General features: G+C 44.3%; 1 protein-coding gene across 10 annotated transcripts in view; it reads left to right on the top strand.

Moving 5' to 3' along the window:
- CYRIB (CYFIP related Rac1 interactor B) overlaps positions 1-12,160 on the top strand; it is a 101,801-nt gene that overhangs the window by 32,359 nt on the left and 57,282 nt on the right. The window contains exon 2 of one of the 10 annotated variants that reach the window (XM_065054406.1): positions 4,419-4,503. The exons of 8 other annotated variants lie outside the window; for them this stretch is intronic. The gene's annotated coding sequence lies outside the window, so the exon portion shown is untranslated. Of the gene's footprint in view, positions 1-4,418; positions 4,504-6,229; positions 6,282-12,160 lie in introns of those variants that run through there. One more of the 10 variants, XM_065054407.1, reaches the window with a different exon arrangement.

Genomic DNA, 12,160 nt, shown 5'->3' with positions numbered 1-12,160 from the left:
TTTAGCTTCCACCATTATATAGCTTTAACTTCCTCAGAGAACGTTGTCTTTAGTTTTAGTATTTTTACATGTTGAAAATTGAAAGCCAAATGCTTTCTTTAAAATATAAAGCACAATTGCTGTGCCTAGAATTGGTCTATTAATATTTCCTGGCTCTGAATAAGTGTTAAGAAAAAAAAAACACAGCAAACTAAATTTAGTTTAGTCCTAGTAAAATGCTGTTCTCAGCAAAAGGATTAGGAGTTTCATTTTTTTTCACGTGTTGTAAATGAGCACAGATTTGATTTAACAGTTCAAGATATTTCTTAATAACCTAATAATAAGAAAAATAAACTATTTAATGTTAGTACTTAAGTGTATCTTTTTTCAAGGACAGTGTTCAGTCTTTTTTGAGATGGTATTAAAGCTCATCTTTGTAAGTTCAGAGGAAGGAAAGGGAAGACAGTGAGTGAAAGCCTTGTTAGATATGTCTGAATAGTCATAGTCATCTTAGTGTTTTATAAATACCCTAATTCTTTAAAGTACAATTTGATGCTCATGTATAATTTTTTGTTTGATTTAAAGCTAGTTTAGTTAAGATATTCTTTTTCTCCTTGCCTTAGGAGATCCCAGAGTATGTATTTCTACACTTCATCTGCTGCCCTTCACCGAAGGAGGGCACCTCATAAAAGTATTTTTTCTCTTGTCAGGCAGTTACTGTGCGTAACACCATCTCTTCCTTACTGCTGTCAGCTGTGCTCTGCTTTGTGAATTGCTGAGCTGCTGCTTCAGGACAGGCTTGTAATGGAAAGGCAAAGGCTGTGGAATAGAAGGAACTGGAAGGCAGGGTTCATGCTCTTGTTTTGCGTGTGATCAGATAGTTTCACTCTTACTGCTCTGTCCTCTCTAATCCTCTTTTAGTTGGCATTTACATAGAAAGCTCTTCTTGCTAGTACACCAGGAAATATCTGGCATAAGTATCATTCTTTGTGTTGTCTTTCTTTTGCTTTGACCAACCATACTTTGCTACTTTATTATCCCCTGAATACTCGTAAAATCAAATTGTCTAAATTAACTGCTACTAGTAGCATCTAATTCAGTAGTGCAGTAGCTCTGGTCGTTATCCTAGTGCTTCTTTAATTTAGCATCATTATTTCGTGTAACCATCTCTACAGAGCTGAGGCTGGAACTGCTTGAAAAGGAAATGGTTTGAATTTTGCCTTTGAACTTTCCTTTTTCTCTTTTTTCCTCCCCCTCCCACCCTTCCTCCTGACTGAGCAGGTTGAGGAATCCTGGAAGCACATTTCTTAGGGTCTGTTTTTCGGCTCTGAATGCAGGGCCAGTTGGACTAGAAGTCCGGGCAAGTTTTGTGTGAACCGTGCTTTGGAATTGGGGATGGCTCCTTGAACAGGACAAGTCCTTTTTTTTCCCTTTACACTGTGGTTCTCAGGGTTTCCCAGTACTTGTAATTGGGACAGACTGTAGTAGTCTAGTTTTCTGACAAATACTCCTTTTGGGTCTGAGTAAAGCTTGCAGTACAGAAGCAAACCTTTATTATTTGTGAAGAGCCATGAGAACAACTTTTATCCTTTCCAAAATAGTGCTTCCAGAAAAAGAGGATAAAATTATCACTTATGCAGTGAAACTGATCTTCAGGGTCAATACCTAAAGCTTTTGTAGTATCGTTTGAGCAGAAGTAGTAAATTCAGCATCTATTTTTTTGTTAACTGGGTTGAGTTGTGTTTATCATAGGCTGCAGATAATACCTGTTGAACAACACTATTCTGTCAGTGTCCGTTATCCTATGAAACTTTATATTGGCATATATTTCTTAGTTCATATGGGAATAATTCTGAAAATCTGGATGGGCTTTTGTAGTTTGACTTAAGAAAAGCAGAAGACCTTTTCCAAACTTTTTCAGGTGTATGTCATCTGTCCAGCCCTCCACCCCTCCCACCCATTTTGTAGATTAATTATGAAAAGAAAACATTTTGGGGAAGTTAGGCACAGTAATCATGTCCTCAGCTTGGAAAGTGGCAATTAGTTCCTCCTTTGCTGTAGCACCTGCTCCAAATAGGTGACTCCATGTACCTTGCAAAATGGCACTGATTTAATCTTTGAATAGAAATGGTGTGGTCATGGTTTCTAAATACGCTGCGTTGTTGTTAAAATAACTAGCTAGACTCCAAATGAATTATATTGGAAAATATTTCTGAAAGCTATAACCCCAGACCTGTCCCATGCTTAATGAGGCTTGCACCTTTTACGTTTGTCAAGGACAGCAAAAAGAACTTTTTCAAATACATAGCAGATAAAACTAATATGAGGCCCACTGATGAATGGGGTGGGTGCCCTGGTGGCAGAAGATACAGAGAAGGCAGAATTACTGAATGACTTCTTTGTCGCTGTCTACTCTGCTGGAGGCTGTTCTGGGGAGCCATGTATCCCTGAGACCCCAGGTGAAGCCAGGTCAGTGGAGGAGTTTGCTTTAGTCGATGAGGACTGGGTTAGGGAGCAGTTAAATAGTCTGGACATCCATAAATCCATGGGTCCAGATGGGATGCATCCACGGGTGCTGAGGGAGCTGGCTGAAGTCATTACTGGACCGCTCTCCATCATCTTTGCCAAGTCTTGGGAAACGGGAGAGGTGCCCGAGGATTGGAGGAAAGCAAATGTCACTCCAGTCTTCAGAAAGGGCAAGAAGGAGGACCCGGGTAATTATAGACCAGTCAGCCTCACCTCTGTCCCTGGGAAAGTAATGGAACAGCTTATCCTTGGTGCCATCTCAAGGCATATCAAGGATAAGAGGGTTATTAGGGGCAGTCAGCATGGCTTTACCAAGGGTAAGTCATGCTTGACCAACCTCATAGCCTTTTATGAGAATGTAACAAGGTGGATGGATGATGGCAGAGCGGTGGATGTGGTCTACCTTGACTCCAGTAAAGCCTTTGACACAGTCTCCCACAGCATCCTCACAGCTAGGTTGAGGAGGTGTGGTCTGGACAATAGAGTAGTGAGGTGGGTTGCAAACTGGCTTAAGGAGAGAAGCCAGAGAGTGGTAGTCAATGGTGCGGAGTCTAGTTGGAGGCCAGTATCTAGTGGAGTGCCCCAGGGGTCAGTACTGGGGCCAATATTATTCAATATATTCATTAACGATTTAGACGAGGGAATAGAGTGTACTATCAGCAAGTTTGCTGATGACACTAAGCTGGGAGGAGTGGCTGACACGCCAGAAGGCTGTGCTGCCATCCAGCGGGACCTGGACAGGCTGGAGAGTTGGGCGGGGAATAACCTAATGAAATTTAACAAGGGAAAGTGTAGAGTCCTGCATCTGGGCAGGAACAACCCCAGGTTCCAGTATAGGTTGGGAAATTACATATTAGAGAGCAGTGTAGGGGAAAGGGACCTGGGGGTCCTGGTGGACAACAGGATGACCATGAGCCAGCACTGTGCCCTTGTGGCGAAGAAGGCCAATGTCATCCTGGAGTGGATTAGAAGGGGAGTGCTTAGTAGGTCTAGAGAGGTCCTCCTTCCCCTCTATTCCACCCTGGTGAGACCCCATCTGGAATATTGTGTCCAGTTCTGGGCCCCTCAGTTCAAGAAGGACAGGGAACTGCTGGAGAGGGTCCATTGTAGGGCAACAAAGATGACTAAGGGAGTGGAGCACCTCCCTTATGAAGAAAGGCTGAGGGAGCTGGGTCTCTTTAGTTTGGAGAAGAGGAGACTGAGGGGTGACCTTGTTAATGTTTATAAATATATAAAAGGTAAGTGCCATGAGGATGGAGCCAGGCTCTTCTCGGTGGCAAACAATGATAGGACAAGGGGTAATGGGATCAAGCTGGAACAAAAGAGGTTCCACTTAAATTTGAGAAAAAAAAACTTCTTCTCAGTGAGGGTGACAGACACTGGAACAGGCTGCCCAGGGGGGTTGTGGAGTCTCCTTCTCTGGAGACATTCAAGACCCGCCTGGACATGTTCCTGTGCGACCTCACCTAGGCGTTCGTGCTCCAGCAGGGGGATTGGACTGGATGATCTTTTGAGTTCCCTTCCAATCCCAAACATACTGTGATACTGTGATACATGGATTAGTTTTATCTACACCTGTGTTTATAGCAAACCACAGTACATATTGAGATTGAAACAGTATGTCAGGGCTTTTAGCTTCTCCAGAGCAGAAAGGATGGAAAAGTGTTGTCTAGTCTATTTGCCTGGTAACAGGGGATCAGTTCTGTCTGCTTGTCACATTTATAGGAAAATTATTAGATTTGCATTTGTCTCATTGCCCAGCATCTGACTCACTGGAAGGCATGGATGGTAATGCATGGTCTAATGTGTCATATAAACATACTATTTAAAATATATTAATACAAAAATATATTTAAACACAATATCAAATAATACGTGGTATGTGAGTTATTGTTTGTTTCAAAATCTTACAGACGGAGTATTTGATTGAAAGCTGCACTGACAAGACCGACTGTACCAGCAGATCTGGGATTTTATTATGTTGTCTTGTTGACTGAGGTGCTCTAATCCCAGTTGTTTAATTGTTCTGACCATGCAAATGTGAGGATGATTTAAAGAGGCCCATCCATTTTTCTTTGATGAAATGATCTGTAGTTATACGTTCCATAAATAGGAGTAACTATGCAAAGCTAGAATTTGCTTGTTTTAAGTTAAATTTTGCTTTCCCAGGCCTTGGTACCAGTTGGGTCCACAAAACAGAGTTGGGGAACTGGTCCAGATTTCAAACTAGTTTTAACAAGGGAGCTTACCCACATTAACTGAATGCTGCTCGTGTGGGTACAATAGAGGAAATAAGGCAAGAACTGTTGCTTCTGCTGGCAGTCACAGCTTAAAATATAATAGGATAAAAGCTTTTATTTGAAGTGCTAGAGAGATCGAAGGAAAAAAATATGGATCTTAATTTTATACTGAGCTTGCTCTTTAGAAAGACATTGTCCTTAAAGGTATTTTAACCATCTGCTTTCTCCCATATGTGAGGGATTGTTTGTGTTGTGTTGGGTTTTTTTGTGTGGTTTATTGTTTTATGGTTTTGTTTTTCTTAATACATTAATTGCGAGGAATTAGTTTGCAGTAATTCACTCGTCATCAAGGCAAAGGCCTTTCATTTATCTCTGAAATCCTTTGACGAAGTTGTCTGGCTGTCAAAAGCACCAGATTTGCTTCTAACAGGAAAAAAAAAAAGGTGTGCAGTTCTCTTGTCTGTGTCACTGCAGAAAATGAGCCAAAGAATTGAACAGTGGCCTGTGTCAGTGCTGTGTGCACTCTTGAATGTGAGGCTTCCCCATTAAAGATCTTTTCTTTTTCCTTTAGCGTGGTTTGTTAGCTTTCTGAAAGGAAACCTGAGGATGTGACTCAACCTTGCAGAAGGAAGGAAACATGAAATGTAGGCTGTTCTCCTGTTTGGAACTGAACAGCAAACCTTTGCAGCGGGCTCAGTATTATCGCTAAATAAGCGTAGAACCACTGTACAGTGCATGGAAAGTAGGGACAGCACAGCCATGGGTGTGTTCTTGGCTTTGTGAGAAAGACACTGCAGTTAATGACATCTTGCATGTAAATAAAAAAGCAACCTACCCTTTAATTTAAATAATTTTGATCCAAAGGAGTGTCAAGTCCTGTTCTTTCTTCCCCCCTTTCTAATGATGTGGGAACAAAATCCTTTGTATCCAGGTTGGTATGAGATGGGAGTTCGAGAGGGTGGATTCAGGTTTGCTGACACTGATGTGCAAGCAAACGAGGTGTGGACAGGATGACAATAATACTACTGGTTCTCCATTTTTATAAATACTTGAGTCATTTTTTCATTCATCAGTCTGAATATAATGATTCCTATTATCTGTTTATCACTAATGAATTTGTGCTTGGTACAAATTTAGAAGTTGAAGTTGTAAACATCAATATTAGACGTCATGGTTTGTGTCAGACTTTTTTTTTTTGGTCTAAAAGTAGTGTGCTAGCTAAGGAATGGAAGATACAGCAGCCAAACAGTTTTGTCTTTTATTACATTCTTCATCATAAAACATAGAACAACAACAACAGACCCAAACAAACCACTAAAACCATTGCCCACCCCACAAGTCACAACTGGTAGTCCCCAAAGCAAAGCATTAAAGAAATATATGAAGCTTTCAGAAAATAAACTTACTCTAATAAAAGCTGAAGAGTTAAAAACGGATAAACAAAACCACACCGTACTATCATTGCCTTTTTCTGCTTGTTTGCAGAAATTCGATCTGCATGGATTTCAGAAAATGATTGACCTAGTTTCTTGGCTGGTAAATTACTATATATGCCTACTTTCTGTAAAATCTGGTCATAGACAAAACCAATGTTTAAGTTGATTGAATATCTTTGAATGTAAATATAGGATACTGACTTAAACGTCTTAGGCCTAGAGTCTCTTGCTTTGCAAGTCCAAATTTTGTGACTGAGTTAAGCTTCAGTTAGTCTTTTTTGCTGCTTTGTACAGCAGGAGAAACAGGTTAACCTGTGGAATGGAGTAGGAACAAGTTCTCCCTCCCTTTGTTGGTGTGAAGCTAATGTGCTAAAAAGGGGGGAGGGGAGGGCAGGAAGAATGTACTTGCCAATTAGCAGCTACTGTAGTTGTCAAACAGAGCTGCACTTAATGTTATTCAGTGTTAGACAGTCTTGTTTAGTATGGAATTGTACAATTTGGCTCCTTATTGTTTGCTTACTTTTCTGAGCCATATAGTTTTTCTTTATGAAAATACTATAAAAACTGGATTATTGATACTGGTCTGCACGAAATGAAACTTGATAGCTTTTGCTGCTTGAAAGTAGGATTTTTCTGCTAAGAGGTGTAGTTCAGTTTGTGTTGTTGTGTGTGTTTTTTTTAGTTATTGTGATTCCTGTTTGTATTAAACTATTGTGTAAACTGTAGCTATTTTGGTGGCTTCACTTTTTCTGAAGTTAATAGCGTTCTATAAACTACACACATAAGCTATGTGAAAAAACAAGAGCAAAAGTGTCATGAAAGCTATTATACTATAACACGCTTCCCCCACACCCCCTGACTATACCACCACCTCCCACCTACCCCACCCCATGTCCCCTATTTCCATTTATCTCATCTGTGGGTTTAATCCCACCTTCCCACTTGGTAGTGCCCTGCGCTTGCTGGGTGTGTTTCCAAGGTGCTTTTCCGTTTCTCCCCTCCCCTCTTTTCTAGCATGCCACGCTGGGGTGGTGGCAGGTTCATCCCCGCATCCCACCGTGGCTCCTGGGGCCCCATCTTAATGGTGCTGAATGGTTGAAGGCTCAGGATGTTGTTGAAGGTCTCAGGGATGTTGTCATTGGGGGTGAGCAGCTTTACAGGCAGGGAGAGTGAGCTAATATGGTTGGAGATGGCTCTGCCAGTGCCAGCAGGGTCTCCAGGCATGGGGACGCTGCTGAGACTGTCCTGGGTGACGAAGGAGCAGTCCCATAGCATCTGCTTCTGCAGTGGCTGGTCGTCCGCTGGGCCCCCAACAGCTTGGGTGTCAGGGGCAGCACAGTGGCTGGGGATGGCATTGATGGTGCTGCCCCTGTGGGGGTGGCCATGTCTTGAAGGCTGAACCTTGCAAACCACCCCTTCATGTCCTGGTAAACAGGAAAGCCCAGCAGCAGCACCAGTGTGGCAGGAACTGCTGCTCCCCTCTGAAGACTGAAGGGTGTGTAGTGTTGTGGTTCACCCTGGGGGTCCCAGGGGCTGCCCAGGCTGGACGGGTCCTGGGGCCCCCAACAGCTCGGATGTGTGGGGGAGCAGCACAGTGGCTGAGGATGTTGTTGCCTTGTAGTGCCTCCCTGGGGGTGCCTCTGTTGTTAAGGCTCAGCCTTGCGAGCTGCCTCTTCGTGTCCTGGTACCCATAAAGGTATGGTGGTAGCACCAACCTGGCTGGGGCCACTGCTCGTCGCTGAAGTCTGAAAGTTGTGTTGTGGTTGGCTCTGGGGAATCCCAGGGGCTGTCCAAGGTGGAGGGTTCCCAGGGCCCCACAGGGCAACACCTGGCAGAGGTGCGGCATGATGGCCAAGCGTGGTGGTGGCTTGTGGAGGCAGGTTGGTGGTCATCCATGGGATGCAGAAAAACGGTGTCAAAGAGGCAGTCACAGGGAGCTATCTGTAGACCTGCGTGGGTGAGAGCGAGCTGTACTGGGCCAGGGGGACTCTCCGAGGTCACCTGCTGAGCCAGCCCTGACTGTTGGTGTCCTCTGGCTCTGCACCAGGCATGTGGGGAGATTGTGGCTGGGGTATTCCCTGTGGGGTGATCTGCTGTGCTGGCAGGATGGGGTTGCAGATCAGTCAGGAGAATTGCCAATAGGAGGTGAAACAGGAGGCGTGTCCCCAAGTATTTGGGAAATTCCCTGTAAAATGTGCTCACTGGGCAAGCATCACTCAGGCAAGGGCAGGAATGCTTGCACAGGATTACTGAAGCCCTGTGGTAAAAATGCTGGGAGGATGGGGGTGCTGGGGATGCTGATGGTGCCAGAGCAGAGGGGTACCATACCTGCTGGGGTGTCTGGGGTACCGCTGCTGCTGGGGTTGCGCAGGCTGTGTGGAAGCGCTGCTCCTGCATGGGCAGTCTGTACAGGTTTGCTGAGCCTGAGAGAGAAGCAATAGCTGGTAACCACCTCTGCTCTTGCCCCTAAGAGCATCCCCAGGCTGCAGGGGTCAGGGTCAGTCCCTACCTCTGGGGTGGAAAGTTTCAGGATGGACAAAAGGCTGAAGCATCAGGGGGACCAGTGGCTGCATAGTGGGAGCTGCACTTCTGGTGATGCCGTGATCCTTTCTGTCTCTTGGTTGCCAAGGACTCGGGGGTTGCCAGCTGTGGCCTTCTGTTTGAGGGTTTCCTGGGAGGGAATGTTGAGGCTCCCCGTGTTCACCCTATCCCCAAGAGCCTCCCCAGTTCTTCACAGGGAGGGAAAGGGCAAAGCGGGGGGGCTGGGGTGCCCCTGCCTCTACAGGCAGCTATGGGTGTTGTGGTTGCAGATGCCTTTGGCTGGAAGCTGTGGTCATCTCCCAGAGTCAGGGTGTCATTGGTGTTAGTGAGACTTGGTGGAAAAAGCCACATGACTGGAGTGCTGGGCTGGGGGACTACAGGCTGTTCAAGGGGGTAGGCAGGGCAGGTGAGGTGGAGGTGCCACACCATACATAAGGTAGAGGTTTGATTGTATATTTAGTAGTGGTGCAGTTGAGAGACTCTGGGTGAGGATTAGGGGGATGGAAAACAAAGGAGGTGGCATAGTGGGTGTCTATTAATGATTGCCCAGCCAGGATGTAAGCACCAAGGAGTTACTTTATGGCAATTAGGAGAAATCTCTGGATTGGTAGTCCTTGTCCTTATGGGAGGTTTCAACTTTCCAGGTATCAGGTGACATTACCATACTGATGTGACAAACAGGTCAGGGGAATTCTTGAAGTTTGTGGAAGATAACTTCATGTCACAAGTACTCAAGTGAACCAGCGAGGAAGGATGCCCTCCTAGGCTTGCTATAATAGAATCACAGAATGGTTTGGGTTGGAAGGGGCCTTTAAAGCAACTAGATGAATGTGATCTGGTGGAAGGTGTCCTTGTTCATTGCGGGGCGGTTGGACTAAATGACCTTTAAAGGTCCCTTGCAACCCAAAGTATTCTATGATTCTAGGTTTCTTAGAGTCTTGTCCAACCTGAACTTCAGCGTTTCCTGGGATGAGGCATCTGCCACTTCTCTGGGCAACCTGGGCCAGTATTTTACAACCTTCATCATAAAGAATTTCTTTCTCATGTCTGGCCTGAATCTCCCCTCCTTACGTTTAAAACCATCACCTCTTGTCCTAGCACAACAGGCCTTGCTAAAAATTCTGTCCCCATCTTTCTTATAGGACCCCTTAAGTACTGAATGGCTACAGTAGGGTCTCCCCAGAGCCTTCTCCAGGCTGAACAACCCCAACTCTCTCAGCCTATCCTCACAGCAGAGCTGTTCCAGCCCTCGTGTTATCCTTGTGGCCTCCTCTGGATCCTCTCCAACAGGTCCATGTCTTTCCTGTACTAAGGGCTCCAGAGCTGGATGCAGGACGCCAGGGGGGGTCTTGCCAGAGCAGAGGGACAGAATCACCTCCCTCAACCTGCTGGCCATGCTGCTTTGAAGGCAGCCCAGGACACTTGTTCTGGGCTGCAAGTGCACACTGCTCGCTCATGTCCAGCTTTTCATCCACCAGTACTCCAAGTCCTTCTCAGCAGGGCTGCTCGTAATCCCAAGCCAGGTGTAGGACCTTGCACTTGGCCTTTTTGAACCTCTAAAAGGTTCACATAAGTCCCCTTTTTGAGATTGTCCAGGTCTTTCTGGATGGCATCCCATCCCTCAGGGGTGTCAGCCACGCCACTTGGCTTGGTGTTATGTGCAAACTTGCTGAGGGTGCACCCAATCCCAGTGTTATTGATGAGGACGTTAAACAGTACTGATCCGAACACAGACTCCTGAGGGACATTGCTTGTCACCAGTCTCTACCCAGATGTTGAGCCATTGACCACTACTCTCTGGATGTGACAATCCAGCCAATTCCTTACCCACCAAACGGTTTAGACATCAAATCCAGTTCTCTCCAATTCAGAGAGCAGGATGTTGGGGGAGACTGTGACGTCCTTCTCCCTTCACAAATGTAACATGATTCTCAGCAGTCAGTGATGGGTGGAGAAAACCTGTTTCTAGATGTTTCTCGCATCTGGTGATTTGCACTGGCTTTGTGTTACACATTCATGGTCTGAACTGCATGTTTCCATCATGTTCTCTTAAGGCTATGTAGTTCATCAGAATTGGAAGAACAACTTAAAACAGTGTGGTACAGCTTAATTTTTGGACTTGTGTTTTAATCACTTATGTGGCTTTTAGCCTCCTTTAGCATCAGTAAAGAAGGAGCAGTTTCACAAACACACGGTCAAACCTGCTCAAACAGCAAAAGTGAAAAGAACTTTTTTGCTCTCCAAAATCTCCGAACAGTTTGTCTTAATCTGAAGGTCATCACAAGGCAGTCAATAACATGCTGTTGAGGAAAGCTAGAGTTTAACTCTCCCTCAGATAATAATTATGCTTTTTATTTTCTTGTGACACTATGCTGCTAGTGCAAATAGCCAGGGAAACTCTTACCGAGTGCTGGCAGTTAGTGGAATATCCTAAATATCCAAGATTTTGCTGATGTACATTTCACGTTAAACATAAGCCCTGCCAAGAAATTAAACAGCACATTATTTCAGGTTCAGATGTGTTTCAATATAATGCTGCATTTCTGATCCTTGCAGAAATCTGTTGCAAATGTGACTTATCTCTGCCCTGTCGTCATTATTTCAGACCTTGTTTTACTAACCTGTTGTTTTGAAGCAAACCTGGGATAAGCACTAGCCTCCCCAGATAGTTCTGACAACTGTTTTGTTGGAAGATAATTGGGAGGCTTATCTTTGTAGTGACTTCATACCCGCGAAGAAACCCAAACCAAACCCTAAACTGTATCTTTGTGTAAAACTGACTTAAATTGTGTATCTAACTGAAACAGTAATTTAGCAAAAGAAGTATTTGTTAATGACTCTTTTTACAACCTAAAATAATTTTTGTTGCAGAGCAGCAGCTTTTGTGCATGTGTGTAAAGAGGATCAGGAAATGACTGCAGTTCCAACTGATTATTGTGCTGGCTACTGTTAAGGTAACTGGCATAGTGCTATTATGGTGTCTGGGGAAATGAATAAGATTTTACCTCTTCCAGCAAATTCTTTTTGCTGTTGTCTTCTGTTGTACACTGACAAAGTATTTCTTTTTATTTTAAATCTCAGTATTCATTAAACACAATTTGATTAGATTTGACTTTAGATAGCTGCATTTAAAACCGTCTCGTGGACGGTATTTTTCTTATGATACACCTGGAAACTATGTTAGGTAGAAGAACTGGGCTCGGCTGTGTGAAAGATAGGCTGGAAGGTTTAAAACACAAAACTCACTGTTGATAAATCTTTTGTCTGTAAACTTAAGATGATAATACAGGCTCACTGCATTAAGTGTAGTGTTCACAGTGGCACAACTGAGTTTTCTAGGCAACTCTTGATTACTTGACGGTCTTGGTGTTGTTGCAGTCTTTAAAGCGTAAGGCAAATGGCAGAGGAGTCCTAGTTTAGTCCTAGGAGTTGGGAGGA

This window comes from Columba livia, chromosome 2 (genome assembly GCF_036013475.1).
Source record: "Columba livia isolate bColLiv1 breed racing homer chromosome 2, bColLiv1.pat.W.v2, whole genome shotgun sequence".
Taxonomy (NCBI): domain Eukaryota; kingdom Metazoa; phylum Chordata; class Aves; order Columbiformes; family Columbidae; genus Columba; species Columba livia.
Note: the sequence above shows the minus strand (reverse complement) of the source record. Positions and strands in the feature narration are given on the sequence as shown.